A 25,105-nucleotide genomic window follows, 5' to 3' on the forward strand; every position below is an offset into this window, starting at 1 on the left:
ACAAAGTGTTCATAATATATTGATTTGCCCTAATTGTTCTTCATATTTGAAAGTTTCATTAGCGCTTACATTTTATATACACTGCCATTCAAAATATTGGGATCGGTAAGATTTTTAATGTTTTTAATCAAAAATACAGAAAAAAAAAAAATAGTTTCAATTTAAAATAATGGTTTTCTATGTGAATATATTTTAAAATGTAATTTATTTCTGTGATCAAAGCTGTATTTTCAACATCATAACTCCAGTCTTCAGTGTCACATGATCCTTCAGAAATCATTCTAATATGCTGATTTATTATCAAGATACAATAAGAAGAAAATATGTTATAATAAGTAAATGGCAGTAAAGATGTCTTTTATTCTAAAAAAAAATCACAAATCCAGCCCCTGGATTTAAAAAAATAAAATAAAATTTAGACGACTTGCTGAATTAAAAATAAAGCACACAACTCTTTGAAATATTTATGCATAACACATGCTTAATAATAATAATATATATTTATATATATTTTTTTTTTAAGCATTCCAGGGAGGCACACGTTCACACATTAAAAAGTTTGCAAAACATCTACAATTGTATATTTTACAAAACATATAAATAATTCAAACTTTATACAAAACATTAATCAAAAGCATTAAAAATGCATCAGTTGCGAATGTTTTCTAATATTAACATACAGGTCCTCCCATCATAGCACCATTTCTAACATTGTGAATCTTCACTTCATGTACAGTTTAATATTGACATCCACACAGATGTTTCATCAGATGTTACAGTCTGTCAGAGAGGTAAACAAATACAGCTTGTGTTCAACCATAGAGTGTGTCAAAATAGTAAACAATCTGGGACTACAATAAACAAGAGTGTTATGAAATGGAAAGGCACTTTTCTCTCGTTCAGTGCAGTCAAATGTGAACCCAGCCTCTTTAAAATCTGCATCACAACAGAACTGAAACACAGATGAGATGAGAGTCCTGGAAGAGCGATGAAGGATCAAGTATGAACTCTGCGGAGCAGTCAGGGTGAGTAAAGTGCGTTTGGATGAACCTGCAAACAGCTCTTTGTGCCGGAGCTCAGAGTCTGTGTGTTTGCTAGCGCTACGAGGAGTTGAGCTGCGACTGATTCTCTTCTGAACGTCTGGAGTCCAGCTCTGGAGCTCCGCCTGCAGAAACACAATCACAGCCATTAAATCACATCAGTTACTCAAACAGTAACACTTTACAATAACTATATTTAGTGCATTAATGAGCAATACATTTGTTACAGTATTTATTCTTCTTTAAAATACAACTGTTCAAGTTGGGCTCAGATCCATTAAATAACATTCATGGATGCAACTTTGTATTTTAATAATGTATCGGTAAATGTTGGAATCAACATTAACTAAGATTAATAAATGCTTTAGAAGTATTTTTCATTGTTTGTTAACTTGTGTTAAAATGTTACTGTTTTGCAGGTTCAATAGAACTAAACCTAAAACCATTGAAAAGGTTACATATAAAAGACAGTAGCTGAAATCAAATATTAATGTACACATTTTTCATTTAAACCTAATGTACTAAAATAAGTAAAACTGAAACAAATATTAATAAAAATAAACTGACTTATTAAAAGAAACTAATATTTTTTAATTACTAAAATGTTAACAAAAATAAAAATGAAAAATAACAAAATTACTAAAACTAAAATGTAAACAAAATATAACAAAAACTATATAGACTACTAAAATTGAAACAAAAATTACTGAAGCAGAAACCAAAATGTTAATGGAAGAATATTATATTAGTATATCTTTGATTATATTAAAAAACATGCATTTGTGTGTGTCTCTTTAATATGCTATTTTTTTCTAATATATAAAAACACAATGAAATAAACAGTTTTATAAGAAATCATAGAGAATTTAGTTTTTTATGGCATCCACAAACATTGACTGACCATTATAAAACCGAAAGCTTTCAATTCACTGATTCAGAATCATACACAATAATAAATATATTTATATTCATGGTCTAAGTTGTAAAGTTTGCATGTTGTTTTTGGCTTATTTAACAAAGGGAAGAAACTCTGTGCTGAGTGAAAGAGTTGATCTGAAACCCTGATCTCTAGTTCTGTTGTGATCTGAAGCAGGTTTACGTTGTGAGCACGTGAGGCCGATCCAGTCGTTCAGACACGTGCAGCGTCCGTTCCTGCCGTCGCACTGCGCTCCGTTCTCACACTCACAGCTGAGCGCGCAGTCAGGCCCGTACCGCCTCACACTGCAGTCTGTCAACACAGCACACATTAGAAAAACATATTCATATCTAATCATGAACGTGCATTAGTGCTGCTGTGCTCACCGCTGTCACACCGGACGCCCGTCTTTCCTGAGGTGCAGATACAGCTGCCGCTCACCGGGTCACACAGTGTGTCCTGCGCACAGTCACACGACCGAGAGCAGTTCAGACCGAATGTGCCCTGCTTACATTCTGAGGAAGAAGAAAATTATTTTACAGAAAATTTCATTAGTAAGCACTAAACAAAAATGAGAAATGTTCCCCTGGCTGCTAGCTAACTAGCTAAAATGAAATAAGTTGAAATAAATATGTTTATGCAAATTTAAAGTGTATTGAAATAAATATGCATATCTCTATCTATATATATATACATACAGTAGTCAACATTTGAAGTGGATCAAAACCTTTCGTCAAAGGTGTCCTAAAACCGAAAACTAAAATGCGCTCTTGTCTTAGGACAGCTTTGATTAACGTTTTTGATCCACTTCAAATGTTGACTACTGTGTGTGTGTGTGTGTGTGTGTGTGTGTGTGTGTGTGTGTGTGTGTGGTGTGTGTGTGTGTGTGTGTGTGTGTGGTGTGTGTGTGTGTGTGTGTGTGTGTTGTGTGTGTGTGTGTGTGTGTGAATGTCTGACCTCTCTCACAGCGAGAGCCGTGAAATCCAGCGGGACAGACACACTGTCCGGTTCTGGGGTGACATGAAGCCCCGTTCACACAGTCACAGTGCTGCTGACAGCCAGAGCCGAACAGACCGGCGGGACACGCTGAAACACACACACACACACACACGGTCAGCACACAGCAGACACTCAGCCTGTGATGGCAAAGCTGTATGTGGATCTCACCGAGCTGACAGAGATGACCGTAATATCCCGGCTCACACCGGCAGCTTCCTGTCACTCGGTCACATGTGCTGTTATTCCGACACAAACACTGAAGAGCACAGTCAGGACCGAAGAGACCCTCGGGACACTCTGACAATACACACACACACCATGATCACAGACGCTTACAGCAGATACTGAATCACAGATAAAGAGAGGAGTCTCTCAGCACAGCCAGGAAAACAATCTTACACTCTGATCATCTAAATAGTTTTCATTATACAGTATATTATACATATTTAATTATACAGTATTATAATTCTATTATTACTTAATTTTATATATTATATATATATATATTATATATATATATATATATCTATATAATTTTTACTAGCCTTATTTCAATATTTAATTGTGTGTGTGTATATATATATATATATTTTAAACATAACAGATCATTAATTATATAATTTAATACATTTAATTATTATATAATTTAGTTTATAATTACACACATATATATATATATATATATATATATATATATATATATACATATATATATATATATATATACATATATATATATATATATATATATGACAACAGATCATTATTAGTTATATAATTTCATTTATATTATAATTAAAATAGAATTAAAATTATAATAATAATATAATGACAATTTGATTCATAAATTCTACATCAAATTAATATCTGTAGGTACTTTATTATATATAACATATTTATATATATATATTAAAATAACATCTTTACCCTTTGAGTAAATATGAATCTTGTCAAAAATCAAATCAAAGTCATTAAGGTAGAGTAACAGTACCGTTATGATCTCTATAGATAATAATAAACATATAGAGTATATATATCACCTTTCTCACAGCGTGAGCCGGTCCAGCCGAGAGCACATGAACAGTTCCCAGAGACGGCGTCACACAGGCCTCTGTTACTGCAGTCACAGCGCTGCAAGCAGCCCGATCCGAAGCGGCCCGCGGGACAGACTGCACACACACACACCTGCCCTCAGACATCAGACAACACACACATGTAACCTCACCGAACACCAGCTCACCTTCATCCCGGACACACACTCCTGTGACCGGATCGTTTCTCACCCCCTTTCCACAGACAGCCACACGGCCACAGTCCGGCCCTACCGTCCCGCCGGACACGCTGAACACCAGAGCACAGGGGACGACAAGCGTGCTGGTGAAACTGATACACAGTGTGTTCTGAGCATGTGCTGTGCGGGACTCACTGAGATGACAGCGGGCCCCGATGAATCCGGCCGGACATTCACAGGCACCCGAGACCGAAAGACAGACTCCACCATTCAAACACTGACAGCGATGCTCACAGCCAGGACCGTAGAAACCCTCAGCACACGCTACACACACACACACACACACACACACACACACGAGAGAATGAGGGAAAAACATCAACCAAAACATCATTATCGTGCATCTGCATCCTTAAGTCTCTTAAGATAACTACACACGTGTTTCTCCTCAGACAGAGAGAAAACCAAAGCTTTATTATATAATTTAATAATAAAACTATCCCCCCCATCTAATAGAGAAAAAATAATATATCATAAGAAGAAAATAATCAAAAAAACCCCTTTTGACAAAATGTTTACTTGAAAAGCATACTTTAAGATTACAATAAATTAACAACACCTTCACTTTTTTATGGTTCTCTTATGTTTGGTCATGGTGACGTGACAAATAAAATATTTCAAATTTTTAGTAATTTGTATTTTATTTTTTTATTTTATGGTTTTATTATTTTTGTTTTTTTGTTTTTTATTTTAAACCTATTTAAATTTTACATTTTTAGTTCCTTTTTTTAGCTTTTCAGCTTGTTTTTATTTTAAAATGATTAATTTTAAATTTTTATGATTTTAATTTTTTTTTACAATTGTTTTTATTTTAAGATTTTTTTAACCTCACATTTTTATTATTTTATAACATTTTACATTGTTTTTGCTTTAAAATGTATTAAATTGTACTTTTTTATTAAGTTTTTATTTTATTTTAAGTTTGTTTGTATTTTAAATTTACCTTAATGTACCTTAAATTTGATTTTATATTTTCAAAATATTTACATTTATTTTAATTTATTAATTTATAAATATCTATTAATCTTCTACTATTTTTGTGTTTCAGTTTGTTTTTTAAAACGTATTTAATTTTTAAGCTTTTATTTTTAATTCATTTTTTTGTTTGTATTTTAAAATTTATAAAATCATAAAATATAAATTTATTTTAAAATGTATCATTTTATTATGCTTTAATGAGATTTGTTTTGTATGTTTTTATTAAATTTTTTTAAATTTTTCTGTATTTTTTTTTAATTTAACATTTTCTAGAATTTAATCAATCAAGTTAACCAACTTTCAGTTAAAAAATCAAAGGAACAAACCTAAAACATTCTTCACAGTATCTGTATCCCTAAATTTAAGTGCATCCCTCACCCTGTTCACAAGTGAATCCATAACCCCTGTTCACAACTTGGGTCCTGTGAATCCAGGCGCGCCAATTTTGGTGTTACAGTTAACACTCTCCAGACAGACCAGGGGTGGCACATGCTTGGTTTCTCTCTGAAACACTGACCACACCACCCTGATTGTACAGTTTGATCCGAAGGTGCCGGGCAGACAGGCTGTTGAGACATACTCAGACAATATTATTATTTTTTAAAACAATCTTTTTTTCTGCAGTAATTTGGCGTGTGGTGCAGTAGGAGTGAAGCTGCAGACACTCACTCTGCTCGCAGCTGTTGCCCGTGTAGCCGGGAGGGCAGCCGCAGCGTCCCGTCACATGATGGCACGATGTGCCCGGTGCGCAGGAGCAGCGCTGGACACAGTCCTGACCATATAAAGCCACACAGAAAAACAAAAAAAAAACACACACACAACTCACAAACACAAAAAAAAAAAACAGACACACAACACAAATGTTTGAAACAAAATTTCTTTAAACAATTTTTCTCTCATGTACACAATATTGATCATCACACAGAACATAGTGTTACCCATGAAATATAAAAAAAAAATTAATATAAAAAATATATAATTGCACTTTATTTAATTAGATTATTCACTAAATTAAAAGAATAAAAAATAATAAATAAAAGAAAAAAAAATAATATTTTAAATATTTTAAAATAAAAAATGAGTGTTAAATAAAAATACAATTATTTTATATTACACTAAAAAAACACAACGCTAATATTTACATTTATTTTTTTCTTTTTACTTTTATTCTTTATTTATTTTTATATGAATTTTCTATGTTTTCAAACCTAAAATCAGCATATATGTGATAAGCTCAATTATTGTGTTAATAATTATTAAATTAATAATTATTAAATAAGTAATGTAATTTATTACAGGTGATTATTTTTTTACAGTTTTTTTACATATATTTTTATTGTAATTATTTTATTAAATAATTAAAATTGAAAATATATTTTAAAAGAAAATAAAAAAAAACATAATAAAAAAATATTTAAAAATTAATTATTGTGTTATAACAACTAATATAATAAATATTATATAACAAACAAAAATCACACAATAATATTTATAAATTAAATATTACATATTAGTTATTTTCAAGTGTAAATAACATCAAAAATTTGATTATTTAATCTTGATTAAATAATATATTAATTACATATTATGAATTAAATTAATAATTATTAAATTAAAATTATTAAATTATTTAATATAAAAATAATAATAATAATAATAATAATATACACAGAGTCACAAATTATACCTTTAATTATTTAATATGTTAATGATTTAATAATTATTTAATAAGTAAAAATAGATTATTTAATACAAATGATAACTTTAATGATTTAATAATGGTTTTATAATTATTTAAATTATTATATTAAATAGTGTAAATAACATCTGAAATGTAACGAGCAGCATTTGCGGATGAACATACAACATCCTGGACACTGAAGTGGTCTACTGTAGGTCACACAGGTGATGAACTGACCTTTCTCACAGCGTCTTCCACTCCATCCTGCAGGACAGAAACACTGTCCGCTCACATGATGACAGGGGGCCCCGTGATCACACTGACACCGGCCCTCACAGCCGACTCCAAACCGCCCCGATACACACGCTGACACACACACACACACACACTGCAGATGTTACACTGACCTAATCCTGATTTTTGAGTTTTACAAACATGTCGGCCCCATACTGTATGTATACAAGACAAATCACACACACACACTGATGTTCAGTCATTCTCTCTCTCAGTGTGAATATGACTGCATTACTGTAATCTCCTCTATTATAAATCATTCTATTAATTATCAGAAAACATTTATAACTGAGCACTAGGAATATACTACGGTCTTACCGTTCTCACAGTGCTGTCCCGTCCAGCCGGCCTGACAAACACACTGCCCCGTCTGTCTGTCACACTGAGCACCGTTCACACACTCACATCTGTCCTGACAGTCAGACCCGAAGCCACCTGCTGCACATTCTGACCACACACACACACACACACACACACACACACACACACACACACACACACACACAAAACACACACACACACACACACCACACACACACCACACACACCACACACACACACACACACACACACACACAGCACACACACAACACAACAGACACAACACAACACAACACACACACACACACACAACACCACACCCACACCACAAACACACCACACACACACATACAAACACACACAACACCCCCCACCACACCTCAGACCCACCCCCAAACATGACACCCGACACAACACACACCCACACCAAGACACACACAAGAACACCCCGACACAGACAAACACACACACCGGACACAGACACAGGACACCCCCCACACCCACACACCCCGCAGACAGACACACACACACACATGCAGACACACACACACACGAGACAGCAGACACACACGCAGACACACAGACACACACAGACACAGACACAACACAATGCACACACACACACACACCCACACACACACGCAGGACACACACACACACCCATGCAGACCCACACACCCCACAGACACACACAACACACGCAGACCCCACAAAAACCACACACAGCGCAGGACGCACACACGCAGACACACACACACACACGACGGGGGCAGCCCTAGACACACACACACACACACACCACACAGGTCCGGGGGACACAGACTTCACACACACACACACAACACACACACCACACACACGCAAAACACACACACACACAGACCACACGCAGACACACACCACACACAGACACACGCAGACACACGGCACACCACACACACATGCAGACACGCAGACACACACACACACACACATGCAGACACACACAACGCAGCGCAGACACCACACACACACACACCGCAGACACAGACACAACACACACGCAAGGATACACAAACACACATGCAGACACACAAGACACACACACACACACACACACACACATGCACACACACACAGATTAATATAAAACATATTTTCAAAACATTGATTATATGTAATATATATATATAAATATAAAACATATAACCTCATTTAATTTATAATAGTATATATTTCAATTATTATATACAAATCAGATCAGATTTTAGAACCAGACAATATGCAATTCTAAAATGCATACTGTATATCTCAATTATATCATTTACATTCATATTTATATACATAAATTATAAATTCTGCATATACATAAGCTTGTTTTTTGCACATACATATGTATTTTACTTATATACATCAATTACAGAAAAAGCATTGTCTGGCTCTAAAATATTATCTAAAATATGATAAAGTCATTGCAAAATTGTGAGCAAAGGATGAAAGGACAAGTGATGGATTAAAGGATATAGGACATTTATACTATATTATCATATATATAATCATAATACTCCACTGATTATATTATATATATACATACATATATAAGACTACCATTTATGATATCTCCCGTCCACGGTCAAAAAAGTTTGGAAACATTACTATTTTTGACAATCGTTTTGGAAAGAAGTTTCTTCGGCTCACATCAAGCCTGCATTTATTTGATCAAAAATACAGAAAAAACAGTAACATGTAAAATATTATTACAACCTAAAATAATAGTTTTTTAACATTTATCTATACTTTAAACTTAGTCATTTATTTCTGCTGATGCCAAAGCCTGAAATTTTTAGGATCATTACTCACATGAATCTTAGTAAATCATTCTAATATGATGATTCATTATCACAAGTTGGAGAACAGTATCCGTATTTCTGGACTGCAATATATTTTTATCAGACACCTGGGTCGATGATACTTTTTAGGAATATGTTGATGAATAAAAAGTAAAAAAAAAAAAAAAAAAAAAAATGACGCGATGTTTTTTAAAATATAAATATTTTGTAAGAACAATATGACCACTACTGGTCAGTGTAATTTGGGTGTCAGTAATTTTTTTTTCTTTCTTGTTTTTTTTTAAGTAAACAATCAATACTTTTATTCAGCAAGGAGCGTGTTTAAATTGATAAAAAGTGATTAGTAAAGGAAAATATATTTTAGAATATAATATTGATTGAGATTTTTTTTTTTTTTTTTTTTGAATAAATTTGCAGAGTTCTGTGTTTAACCCTTTTATTCATTCATCATTATTAGACCAGCAGAACTGTTTCCAACACTCATAATGAAATCCCGCATCTATCTGAGAATGATTTCTAAATGATCATGTGATAGACTGTGGATGTTACATTGTATGACACTGAAAGCTGCCTGGAGTAATGATGCTGAAAAATATTCAGCTGTGCATCAGACAGGAATACATTTTTTTTAGAGTCTATACTTCATAATAGGAAAACTTATTATTTTAAGCTTGTTATATCTATTTAACAATCTATTTACTGTTTTTTCTGGTATTTGTGATCAAAATAAATGCAGGCTGATGATCGCGCAGAAAGAACTTCTGTGTGTTCAAAAACCATTAAAAAATAGTAATGTTTCCAAAAACTTTTGACCTGAATATATTTTATGTAGTATGGGGGCTTTCTGCTACAGGACCAGGAAAACAACTAGAGAAGTAGAGTGAGGGGGAAGAGGGGGGGAATGGTAACCAACAGAATTCAGAAATGATAAAAATTTAAAAATAATATATAATAACTATCGGTTTGATTATTCACTCAAACCCATTGTTATTTGTCATTATATTGATGTTGATGATTTTGTTTATGTATATGCGTGTGCTCTTATGTTAGATATGTCAGAGGCTCTGACTCACACATCAACAAATACTGAAAATTCAAAAAACAGCACAAAAATATCAAAACATATGATCAGAATAAAACAAGTCAACTAAAAAACAAAAACTTCAAACACAAACATCAAAAAATTACATAAAATTCAAACACCAGAAATAGCACACTACAACAACCGTTTTATATACGTGATGACATGTGCTATCATGTTCTGGAAATGTAGTCCACTTACACTGACGGTCAGCACATGGAGATCCATTTTATTTATTTATAATATATATGTGACACACCCCAGTGTAACCCGGTCAGCACATGGAGATCCATTTTATTTATTTATAATATATATGTGACACACCCCAGTGTAATCACGAGGGTAATATCTGTTTTATTATTTATTTTGATAAATATAAATGGAAAATGTCTCAGAATGTCATCATTTATACAAAGGAGACTCCGAAATTGTAAAAGGATTGTGTATTTCGCAGCATGCCGATGATTATAAATGAGTTATGATGAAATGTGTTTTTATAACATGCAGGAAAGGAGTATTTGAAGATTTTATTGTTGTATAAAAATAAACAACAGAGTACAGAACTGTATTTTTAGTATATTATGTTATGAGGTTGAACTTTATGGTTTCTCTGAGAAAGACAGTACAAGAGAAGTGATTTTTGCACTGTTAAAATGAAAGGGAAATGTTAATAAAGACGCTGATGAGTGATGAGGGAAATGCCACTAAATTTGCTTGTCCTTTTTACTTCTCCTGATAACTCAGGTTTCAAACCACCAAACCACACATATACATATACATACATCTACATATATATAAAATTACATATAAAAAACATAACATATATAAAAATGTGTTCACACTTTAGCAATTCTCACTATTCAATAAACGCAATAAACTCCACATTTTCTGCTTATGAATAGTTATGAATATGTAAAAGGTACTTGTTAAGTTTAGGTATGGGGTAGGGTAAAAAGATCTATGCAGAATAAGGCATTAATATGTGATTTAGAAGTACTAATAAATAGCCAATATCTAAATAATATGCATGCTCATACGCAACTAGTTAAAAGTTAGAATTGGACCCTAAACTACATAAATAAAATAGAATTAAAATAGAATAGAAAAGAAAGTGCTAAAGTTAGAGGGTCAAATATATACACTGTATATATATGTGTGTGTGTGTGTGTGTGTGTGTATGTATTTATTATGTATATATAAATACATATGCATGTATATATTTCAGAAAAATGTTTTGTTTTATATCTAATATTTTGCATAATATAAATTATATATATATATATATATTATATATATATATATATAATATATAAATCATATATATATATACCGTATATAGCATATATATATTCTCTACATTATATGCTCTGGATGTCCTCTGTCCTTATCGATTCATGCTCTCTCTCTCTCTCTCTCATCTCTCTCTCTCTCTTCTCCCCCTCCTCAGAGGGGGCTCTATCTCTCTCTCTCTCTCACTCTCTCACTACACTAAAGAAGCAAAACAATTACCCAGTTCACAGGCTGAACCTGTCCATCCGCTGGGACAGAAGCAGCGGCCGCTCTCGGGGTCACACGAACCCCCGCTCTGACACAAACACCTCTGAGCACAGCCCGTCCCGAAGAATCCAGGAGAACAACCTGAAAAATCAGGAATACCAAACCTGAACTAGAACACCATCCAGAACTATACAGACTCAAAGAGAAACCGTACAGTACACAGGTCCCAAAAAACACTGCTGTGCTTCATTAGAGGTCTACTCTGCTCTTCATACTGTCAGTGAGCATTATAGGTCTTGGTTACTTTTATGGAAATAAATATGCACGATTGCATAAATAACACGTATGAAATTGTATCAATCATTAAGATGTATTAAGTCCAAACAACACAGAGTTACTGCAGCAGACCTCAATATTCACTCTGTATTTGAGTTACAGCTCAATCCAGTCTGGCTGTTCTCCTCTGACCTCCGGCATCAACGAGGCATTTTCTCCCACACAACTCACACTCACTGGATATTCTCTCTTTTTCAGATCGTCCTCTGTAAACCCTAGAGATGGCTGTACGTGAAAATTCCAGTAGATCAGCAGTTTCTGAAATCCTCAGAATGGCCCGCCTGAGACGAACAGTCAAGCCTCGCTCACTTTAATCAGCTTTCTTCTCCATTCTGATGCTCAGTTTAACTTAAAGCAAATTGTCTCCACTATTCCTGAGCGGGCATTTACACAACACTGCTTTCAACAAAAAAAAATTTAAAACTTTTTATGCATTTTGGCCGTTCATTTACATGAAAATGGCATTTTAGGGGCTCAAAAATGCAAACTTTTGAAAATGGGTTTCAAAGTGCAAGTTTTTGTAAACGATACCATTGTCGTCTTATTGTAAACTAGCAAAACGCAAATTTGTGAAAACAGTGATGTGCATGCTTATTACATGTTCATGCAGTTTTTCTTTACAAAGTCATATTGCCACCTACTGGCCTGGTGCACATAATAAATCACTTTTAGTCATTTATAAAGATCCATTTTCCATTTTAGCATATTGTTGTCATGTAAACAATCCCCTAAATGCATTGAGTTGCTGCCATGTGATTGGTTGATTAGATATTTGATTTAACAAGCAGTTGAACATGTACCTAAATAAAGTGGCTGGTGTGTGTGTATATTCTTGAAAAGATTTCTATTTCAAATAAATACTGTTCTTTTGAACTTTCTATTCACCAAAAAATCCTTTAAAAAATGTATCACGGTTTCCTCTAAAATATGAAGCAGCACAACTGTTTTAAACAGCGATAATAATCAGAAATGTTTCTTGAGCAGCAAATCAGTATATAAGAATGATTTCTGAAGGATCATGTGACACTGAAGACTGAAGTATGGATGCTGAAAATTCAGATTTGATTAAAGCAATAAATTACATATTAAAATAGAAAATTATTGTTTAAATATTGAACAAATATTTCTGTTTTTACTGAATTTAGATCAAATAAATGCAGCCTTGGAGAGCAGAAAAGACTTCTTTCAAAAACTTTAAAAAAATATATATATATATATGTATGTATGTATGTATGTATGTATAAGATTTTAATGAGTGAAGCGTCAGTATCTTACGTTGTGAGCAGGTGTCTCCCGTCCAGCCTGTGCTGCACTCACACTGACCGCTTGCAGCATCACAGCTGCTGTTATTGTGACAAACACAGGTCTGAGAACAGCTCGCTCCGTACAATCCAGCAGGACACGCTGCAGACGAGACAAACGGCATGAACATTACTCACTGGAAAACGGCTCATTGCGTGCGAGACAGAAAGACAGATGTGCTCGTAAAAGAAGAAATTATAATCATAACGTGTGCTCGAGATCCTGCTGACTTCTGCACAGAAGATAAAAGACCTGTTCCGTTTTAACAACTTTAGCAATTTCCTAGCTGAAGAGGTCTATTAAAGGTACAGTTATAAAACATAGAAGTGAAGATAAAATGCTACAAAAGTTCAACATCTTTAAGAATAAGCTCACTTTGGTTACAGTGTGGGCCGATCCAGCCAGGCCGACAGGCACATTCACCACTGACATGATCACAGAGAGCCCCGTTCACACACACACACTTCTGCTGACAGTCCAGACCATAGAAACCCTGCGGGCAGGCTGGACACACACACACACATCCATCAAACATCAAGCATCCCATAACATGACTGATGTTAATAAATGTTAAGTGGAACAATCATACGTTTTTCACAGAACGTTCCTGTCCAGCCAATCTTACAGGTACAAGCTCCGCCCACATGGTCACATGACGCCTGGTTTTCACACTGGCAGCATGCTTACAGCCCAGGCCGAATGAACCAGCAGGGCATTCTGGGACAGACATAGATCACATCAAATACATGACAAATACTGTAACATTTATACATGGAACATAGAATGACTATTAAATCTAAAATAATTACACTCTACAAGGAAAAAATTACATATATTATATCTCCACTTTTTAATAATTATTATACATGGTGATTTATGAACACGTATGAATTAAGAGACTATGTAAAATATTTGTACATTTAGAAATTCATCTGTCAACCTGAAAAACCATTGAACATTAACAAGTGAAGGCAAAATGCCAATAAATAAAATAAATACATAGAGGAAAAAACCTAAAGAAAATTATTATAGTAACTGGATCTTAAATATTTAAATATTAACATTTATTACTTATATTATAATATTAATTTATATTAACTAATATTACTTAAATATAATATAATATAAAATAATATAATACTGATTGATGATAAAATAAGTTTTTAACAAAACGATTTTAATAAAAAAATTGTTTTAGCTATCTTTTTTATTCATTTTATTATTTTTTCATATTATTTATTTATTTTATATTGCACATTTTCCAATATATATAATTTTTTTTCATTATCAAATACTGCAACATTTATAAAATATATTAGATATACATGGAATATAGAAGAACTTTTAATCTAAAATAAAACAATGCAGAGATGTCACCCCATTTTAACACAGAAAACTATAACCAAATATTAAATATGCAATATAATAAAACTGAAATAATATTGACAATGATATTGTAAAGTGCATCCTAGAGACAGTATCATGTCTTTAACACATTTGCATTTATGCATTTGGCAGATGCTTTTATTCAAAGCAACTTGGATAGCTAGGCGTTGCGAGCGCTGTTCAGTTTGATCTACAGTGATGCTGTGAGTGTTGTTGTGCACACAGGTGTCTCACTCACTCTCATCACATCGAGGTCCAGTGAAACCCCCATCAAAACCACACCCACACTTACAACCACCACACCGATCATCAAACCCTCCGTCACCGTTTCGACAGTCACACACATTCACACAGTCCTGACCCCAGCGGCCCACGTCACAGGCTACAACACACACACACACACACACACACACACACACACACACACACACACACACACACACACACACACCACCACACACACACCACACAACACACACACAACATACACACACACACACACACACACACACACAGAAACACACACACACACACACACACACACACACACACACAAACATTATCTCAAACTCAGTGCTGGACGAAGAACACAAATCAAATACTTGAGTAAAAGTACAGATACCCTAACAAAACATTATTCCAGTAAAAGTACTAATTCTCATTTTTACTTGAGTAAAAGTGCTAAAGTACTTGATTTTTAATGCACTCAAGTACTGGGGTCAGATACAAGACGTCCCCATTTTGGTGTCTGCATCAAATTTAAAAAAGTGATTTTATAAACACAGAGAATATATTAAATGCAAGTAAAGTGTCTATAATGTTTCAAATAACTTTTGTGAAAACAGTCAAAATATGGGTGAAATAATGTTCCATCATCATCATCAACAGCATAATAGATATATTTTGTAAAAATGAAACAACATGCTTATTCTTACTGACACTTGTTACAGTTTTAAAAGAATAAGTGATCATAACACATTTTATTATATTTTAAATGATTTAAAACTTCTTGCTGCCAAAAGGGTAAAACCTAGTGATTTGAAGAATAGTGGAAAAGATTAAAAATTACAATTAATTAGTATTTTAGGGCTGAACTGTGCTCCTTAAATAGTCTTTTAATGTCATCTAATGATTCTTGTTATAAATATTCCCGATATTTAGAATAAATATTTAGTATTAATTAATTTACTAAATATTTAGTATATAAACTACTGTTACACCGAAATACATTTTAGTGGGTCTGTAAATCATGGTAAAAATGTATGATAGTCATTATTTTTGGCTCAGAAAACAATAAAAAAAAAAAACATGACGCATTCTAACATATGAAGAAAAAAAGCTGTATTAAACTTTTATTGTTTTGGTGCTGGAAAACCACTTGAAAATCACCCACTGATCGATGAACCACATTAGTCAAGAAAAAGATTTATATCCACCACTGTTTAAAATAATGACAAATAACTACATTTCCATTTATTTTGTATAATTGCATAAATAATGAAACACACCCTTCCTGCAGCTGTGGCCCGTCCAGCCAGCAGCACACGAGCAGCGTCCTGTTACAGGATGGCAGCGAGCTCCATTATCACAGGTACATCTGAGCTGACAGCCCGCACCAAAACGTCCCGCGGGACACACTGAACACAGAGAGACTGACCAAACAGCACTAACAGAAGAAATGCATCTCTTTTTGAGAAGCACAGAGATTTACTCACTGTTCTGGCACAATCTGCCGATGAATCCGGGAGCACAGACACACGTCCCGTTACGCCGGTCACAACGGCCTCCGTTCTCACACGCCAGACATGATTCCCGACATTCAACGCCCCAGCGACCCTCCGCACACTCTGATGCAGAAACATAGTGTGTTTGAATTCTATATCTGGACAGTATCATTAATGTGACTCTCAATGACCCACAACACATTTCTTAGTTGTCGGAAACACTGGTTAACCCAGGTTGTTTTTCTTGAAATTGTGTGATTATTTCTCATATCGGCTCATGAACATGCCTGCAGTGTCAACACTGAGGTGTTGTGGAATGTGCATACAAAATTTCTATTACAAATGTAATGTTATGATGTCAGTTGGACTTCTGGACAAATTTTTGGATAATTCAACAAATTTCATGTTTAAAGGCAGGTGCACAATTTCAAAATATATTTCTGAGGGTATTTACATTTACATTTATGCATTTGGCAGACACTTAAATCTGAAGAAATGTATGTAAAATAAAAAGCAAAATAAACATAAATAAATAAATAAAGGAACAAACTAATAAAAATTTTAAGTAAAAATAAATACATTTTACATTTAAAAATAAAATAAAATACTGTTAACAATATTCATAATCTGTGAAACACAAATGTCTAAAAAGTTAAATATTTTATAGTTAATAATTAAATACAGTTATATATCTGAAGAAATGTATGTAAATGAAAAATACAAATAAAAGTTAATTAATTAATTACAAATAAAATTTTAAATTTAAAAATAAAATAAAATACTGCTTATAATATTCATATTTTGTGGAAAAACAAATGTTTAAAAATAGTTCAATATTTTATATTAATAGTTAAATACAGTTTTAAAAATCATTGGATTTATTGGCTTTTTTGGTAATGTGTTTTTTCCTGATTTTCTTGTTGTTTGTTTGATTGTTTTTTCATGGTGTGATTTTTTAATTGCATTGAATATGTACCCAGAATTTTAACATAACACAAGGGTTAAACAACATTATGTAAACATGCAGAATTTTCTTACAGGATTATTTTGTCTATGAGCCACTAATACAAGTTTACGGTATTTAAATACTGTGCTATTTATTAATTATAAGCTAAGGGTCTCATTAATAGATGTGAAAACAATAGAAAAATATAGAACAATATAAGTATGACATGCCTTTTTCACAATGTTTTCCAAACGTTCCAGCAGGACACAAGCATTGGCCAGTGATCCTGTCACATGGTGACCCTGAGCAGTCACATGACTGAGAGCAGCCAATCCCAAATCTCCCATCAACACAATCTATCACAGTAAAGACAAACATTTATCGTACTGAACATTTGGAGCTTTAATAGGAGACTGTGGGAGACAAATCAAACCACATTCAATATCCACATGCAGCTGTATTGATCTGATCAGTGACTGATGCATGTCAAATACTTCAGCTCTAATGACCTTAATGGCATATAGACATTTCATGCATCTATAATTTTATGTTATTGATCTGATCAATGACTGATGCATTTTAAATACTTTAGCTCTAATGACCTTATTGTCATATAGACACTTTATATATCTATAATTTGACATGATGTACCTTGGTCACACTTATCTCCTCTCTTTCCAGCTGGACACTGCGGCTGACACGCTCCGGTCACATGATCACAGGTCACTCCAGCCGGACAGGAGCATTTACTATCACAGCCAGAGCCAAAGAAGCCTGATTCACACGCTGCAAGGAAAAACAATTAATACGGATCATATATACTGTATCTCAATCTAAAACTTTTGTCAACTGTCCATTTTATTAAAATTATTAATTTAATTTAATAATTTAATTCTTATATTGCATGCTTTACAATTCTTATCCCTGTATTAAATTAAAGCATTTAAAATTTAATTTTAAAATAAATTAAATAAATAAATATAATAATATCACTTAGAATAATAATACTTTGTATAAATAATCTACAATTTAAATGTTTTATTTTATTTAATGTTTTTATTCTATTTTATATTATTATTATTTATTTTTAGATTGCATGTTTTCCAATCATTTTAATTGTACTGTATTTCATTAAAGTATTTCAAAACAAATTTAAAACAAAAAAGGTTAAAAGGCCATGCATCAACAATCAATTTTATTTAATTTAAGATTGCATTGTTTTCCATTTTGTCTTCAGTAAAGCAATTCAAAGCAAATTTTAAATAAAAAAGGATTAAAATGCTGTGTTAATTTATTTTATTTTTATTTTAAAAATTTATTTTAATCTAATTTTTGCATTGTTTTCCAATTCCTTTCCTTGTTTTTCATCAAAGCATTTCAAATGCAAATTAAAAATAATAATAATTATTATTATTTAATTTAATTTTAGATTGCACAGTTTTCCATTTTCATATTTAATTAAAGCATTTCCAAGCAAATTTAAAACAAAAAGATTAAAATGCTATGCATCAACTATCCATTTTATTTTATTTGTATTATTTTATTAATCTATTTATTTTTAGACTGTTTACCCATTCTTTTCCTTCTTTTTCATTGAAGCATTTCAAATGCAAATTTTAAAAAAAATTTTTTATTTAATTTAATTTTAGATGCCATGTTTTTCCCTTTTTGTTTCATTAAAGCATTTTCAAGCAAATTTAAAATAAAAAAAGATAAAAATGCTATATATCAACTACCCATTTTTTTTTTATTTGTATTATTTTATTGTACTTTTATTTTTAGATAGTTTTCCTATTCTCTTCCTTGTATTTCATTAAAGCATTTCAATGCATATTTTCCAGTGCAATGCAACCTTGCATTAGTAAAACTTCAGACGTTCATTATGCAAACGGACCGTCTTTGCAGGTGTCACCCCGATACCCCGGCCTGCAAATGCAGGCGCCATGATGACGGTGGCACTCTACAGTGTTCTGCTGATCACACTGACACTCTTCAGAACAGCCTGGTCCAAACGTCCACTTAGGACACGCTGCATGAACACAGAAGACAGAAAGTCATAACAGATTACAAATATCCAATGCACTGTTGCAACTGGAGCCTGTTTTAATTGCTCTACAATGCACAGTGTAGTTAAAGTGGCAAAGTACAGCACTCACGTAGGTGGCAGAACCTTCCGTACAGTCCCGGGTCACACAGACACGCCCCATAAGTGCGATGACACCGTCCGTTGTTTGCACAATTACACTTCTTATTACAGAACTTCCCATAGAGACCCTTGGGACAACCTGAATTGATTGCATCGATATCAATATTATAAATGATTTGCATTATGTCTGCATTATGTCTCTCTTCATACAGTAAAGGTGTCAAAGTAAACGGACCGTCCTGACACAGCTCTCCACTGACCCCTGGTGGACAGCGGCAGCTCCCGGTGACCGGATCACACACACCGCCGTTCTTACACTTACAGCTCAATGAGCAATTCCTGCCGAACAAGCCCTCTGGACATGCTGGACAACACACACACAGAAAGAAAGAGGTCAGGAGCTTTTAAAGACATGCAGCACAATATATATACATAGTAGGAAGAAACCTGAAATTAACCCTATAAAGCCTACTGGCTTATATCTGATACACAAATTTCTAAGGCCTCTAAATGATCAACATGATCAAAACTTTGTTGAAAACCTGTTGCACACAATCTATCACATGCTTTCTGTCGTCTGATTGATAGTTTATGATTTTTAGCAAGTAAAAGGCGTTTTAGTATAATTATAAAAACATCCTCCTTCAGCTGTGGTTCACGTGCCTTTTAGCTGTGAAATCTTCACTAAAAATAAGAATAACTTTTGTTAGTAATATTTCCAAATGAACACGTACTGCACTGAAGCAACTTAGCTTTATTGATTATCCAGACATCATTTTTTAGAAAAATCATGTTCAAATGGATCAAATCTGATCATCAGGCTTTTGAGGAACATTTATTTGTTTATTCATCAGTCAACACTGTATTATGGAAATTCATTTTTTCCACAAAAAATAAAAAAGGTAATTCTGACTTCTTTTCTCAGAACTGAGAGATATAAACTTCGACTAATATTTCATATGTCAGGCTTTACATGTTGCATGTTTTTCATAGAGCATGATTTGTCATTTTATCAAACAACAACAACAACAAATCTTTCTCCTCCTGTGAAATTATTTTTCCGTTCATATGAATGTATTGTGTATTCATGATCCGGCTGAGTACTCGGTCGTGGCTCTTTCAGAGAAACTCACTCTCATTACACACGAGTCCCGTCCATCCGTCAGGACAGTCGCAGCCGGTTCTGTGTTTGTTACACACTCCTCCATTAGCACAGTCCTCACACGACAGACTGCAGTCGAAGCCGAACGAATCATTCAAACATACTGCACACACCAGATGAGACAGGAGTTTTACTTTAAAACCAATTAAAAGCTTCTTTGCATCAGGGCTATTACAGTTAACTTAAACTAAAACCATAAAACAAATGCTTTTTGCTAACTCAAATAATATCATGACTGTGTTTCTTACTGAATTTCTCAGTTAAGGTGCTCTCAGCGCGCAGTTCTCCCGTGTCGTCCTCGTAGTCGTCGTATCGCTCCAGGATCTGCTCATAGTCCTGCAGGATGGTGAGCTGAGCTTGAGGTCTGTCCAGCGTCTGACCGCTGCTCAACGCCTCCAGCACTGACACACACACCGTTCCTTTAATTAAGCGTCATGCTTGCTTAAAATGTACTAGATGGCTACTATATGTTTTTCGGTCTGGTTCTCATGAGAACACCTGAAGATTTCTGACCCTACTATAAAAAAAATAAAGTAATAATAATAATAGTATTATTGCACTTTGTTTAGTAATAATAATAAAGTGTGATAATACTATTATATTTTTAAATCAAAAAGAGTATTAAATGAAAATACAATTATTTTATAGTACACTTTAAAAACGCACTTATGTGCACCACTGTTAATAATGTTGCATTACATAAACTATACTTGAATATCTGCAAATCTTCAGTTTTTGATGATCGTCGATTTAATATCTTGAGAACTCTCAACAAATAGAATCATGTTATCCATGTTAAGATACTTTTCATATGTCAAGGGATAGAGATTTGATCGTGGCCTTCTGATCAAGTCACTGCAAAATGCTGTTAACATGATGAAATGACCTTGATTAAACTAAATTAGGCTTTTAAGTTAAATCACTTCACCACACCCACGTTACCAGGACAAACCTTTTCATCCACAACACACCATAAAGGAGAAGTCAAGATGTCTTTGTTAGAAGTCTAATTTGAAATCAATCAGGAGAAAAGTAATTAAAAACAAGTAAAAATAAATGTATTAATAATATATATAATCAGAATAAAATATATATATATATTTTTTAAAACTATAACAATTGTTTTTGAAGCATTTCTTAAAAATCCTTCTTGCAGGTAGAATATTTTCCTTATTTGATTTACTATAATATATCTAATAATATAATTATATCTAATAATTATATATATAATATAATATAATATATTATATTATATATTATATTATATTATATATTATATTATATTATATTATATTATATTATATTATATATAATTAATTAGATATAATTATATTATTAGATATATTATAGTAAATCAAATAAGGGAAATATTCTACCTGCAAGAAGGATTTTTAAGGAAATGCTTAAAAAACAATTGTTCTAGTTTTAAAAAATATATATATATATTATATATATATATATATATATATATATATATATTATATATATATTTATATATATATATATATATATATATATATATATATATATATATATATATATATATATAGATATATATAATATATATATATATATATATATATATATATATATATAATATATATATATATATATATTATATATATATATATATATATGATATATATAGAATATATATATATATATAATATATTTGTAATCATCTTAAAATATATATTTTAAAACTAAAATGATTGTGTATATTTAAATTTATATTTTAAAAACAGAACGGTTGTTTTTTGAAGCACTCTTTAAAATCATTTTAGCAAACAGAATATTTCCAAAATTTGCTCTAATAATATAATATAATATAATATAATATAATATAATATAATATAATATAATATAATATAATATAATATAATATAACATAATATAATATAATATAATATAATATAATATTTAGAATAAATATTATTTAATATTTATTTTAACAATTGTTTTAAAATAAGACAGACAAATAAGACAGACGGACAGAATATTTCCATTATTTGCTCTAATAATATAACATAATATAATATAATTAATATAATATAATATAATATAATATAATATAATATAATATAATGCATTTGCTAATACATTTGCAAAAAATAATATACTTTAATATTTAGAATAAATATTATTTAATATTTATTTTAACAATTGTTTAAAATAAGACAGACAAATAAGACAGACGGACAGAATATTTCCATTATTTGATGAATCTCTCATATACAGTAAAAGTTGGTTTTATTGTATGTATTATTTGTATTGTATGAATTAAATTTATTATTTTTAAAATAATTCATTTATTTTTCTTGTATTAAAAATGATTATGAAAAGAAAACAGGTTCATGACAGGCTGAAGACTCACATATACATGAGCGTCTGTCTTCATCGAGACGATAGCCGCGTCTGCAGGAGCACTGGAAGGATCCTGCGCTGTTCTGACACCTGTGATCACATCCTCCGTTTGCTGCCAAACACTCGTCTATATCTGTAAGCAAACACATTTCTGGATCTAGATCCCTAAATCACTGAAAATGTTTTTTTTTTTCCTCTCTCTCTCTTTGAGTGTCATACCATCACAGCTGCATCCATCAGCGTTCAGTCGATATCCGGCTGTACAGTAACACTCGTAACCTCCAGGATAGTTTGTGCAGTCGTGCTCACAACACGAGCTGCCATCTACACACTCGTTTATATCTGACAGATGAAAACACACACCTTGACGTCACACGGATACTGTGCTTGTACAGCAAAACAGGAAATGGTCACTTTAGTCTCTTTACCGATGCAGGTCTTGTGGTCGTCGTCCAGCTGGTATCCTTGGTTACAGCTGCACACTGGTCCATTGGTTGAATGTTCGCAGTGATGAGAACAACCGCCGTTATTATGATCACAGCTGTTTACAATCTCCATCTCGATACCTGAGAGTGGAAAACACACCCACACAACACATGGGAAATTAATGGGAAACGATCCACCAAATCTGGAACACAATTTTAGATTTATGCCCTTAATTTTCTTGCAGTTTTAAAAAATGTACATTTAATAAAAAATAAAAAATAAAAACATTTAAATAGTATTTATGTGCATATTTTTATCTTAATAAACTTTTACTTCTACAACTCTTTTTAAATTTCACTTTTTTCACTTCGGCAATAATCTGCCATGTTTCTTCTTCAAAAAAATACCAAACTTACGCCTGTGCTCCAATTCATTCAAGATTTACAACAGTTTGAAATTTCATTTTCAGGTCTATACTCAAAGAGTAGTTAACAGGTAATAAAGTTAATTCCACTAAAAACTAAATGTTAAACAAAAAACTTTTTTGAACTTATATAGAACATATAAAGAGTTAAAGAAGCATTTAATAACCACATGACATTTTCATATATTTCACACCCATTTGTATTCTATTCTATTGTGTTCCTTTCTGCATTTGCATATATATGCACATTATTTATTTCTTTACACTCTGAAAGAATGTAACAAACAAAAAACAAATGATTTAATGGGCTTTTTCTTGTTTTTACTGCATATGTGAGACATGTTGCATGGAATCTGATGGGGTCGGTCCAGACTCAGATCATACTCACGATAGCACTGCTTGCCATCAACACCCAACTCATAGGCGGCGGGACACACACACATGAAAGATCCCATAGTGTTACGACAACCATGAGCGCAGTCCGCCTGGCCCGTCTGACACTCGTCAATGTCTAAAGCAAGGAAAACACACACACAAACACTTACACTACACTTCAAAGATCACTTGAGTATGAAGATATGATGTCCCATGCAACATGTCATATCAGCTCTTTATTCTATAAGCATCTGACACAAACTCTACAATCTACACTACATATAGGTCACAATCCAGGTACATTTTACCTTCACAGGTCTTGTCATCTTCAGCCAGCTGATAACCTGAACGACATCCACAGCGGGCCTGATCTCCATCCTTGCTGCACTCCTGAGAACAACCTCCGTTTCGCTCCGCACACGGATTCAACACTGATGACAGAACAACAGACTATGTCACAGCTTTCCTATTAATGCCATTATTAGGTTGTTGGGTGAACATAAATAGGCATAATTTCCTTTATGTGATACGTACATTAAAATGTTTTTTTTTTCCATGTCTAGTATGCACCTCAATGCAGTTTGCAT

At 32.7% G+C, this 25,105-nt stretch overlaps 1 pseudogene; it reads right to left on the reverse strand.

Annotated features, from left to right (window-relative positions):
- Window positions 1–432: 432 nt before the first annotated feature.
- The window catches only part of LOC109084562, a 69,774-nt pseudogene continuing 45,101 nt past the window's right edge, over window positions 433–25,105 (reverse strand).

The sequence above is a fragment of the Cyprinus carpio genome, chromosome A11, assembly GCF_018340385.1.
Source record: "Cyprinus carpio isolate SPL01 chromosome A11, ASM1834038v1, whole genome shotgun sequence".
NCBI classification, from domain to species: domain Eukaryota; kingdom Metazoa; phylum Chordata; class Actinopteri; order Cypriniformes; family Cyprinidae; genus Cyprinus; species Cyprinus carpio.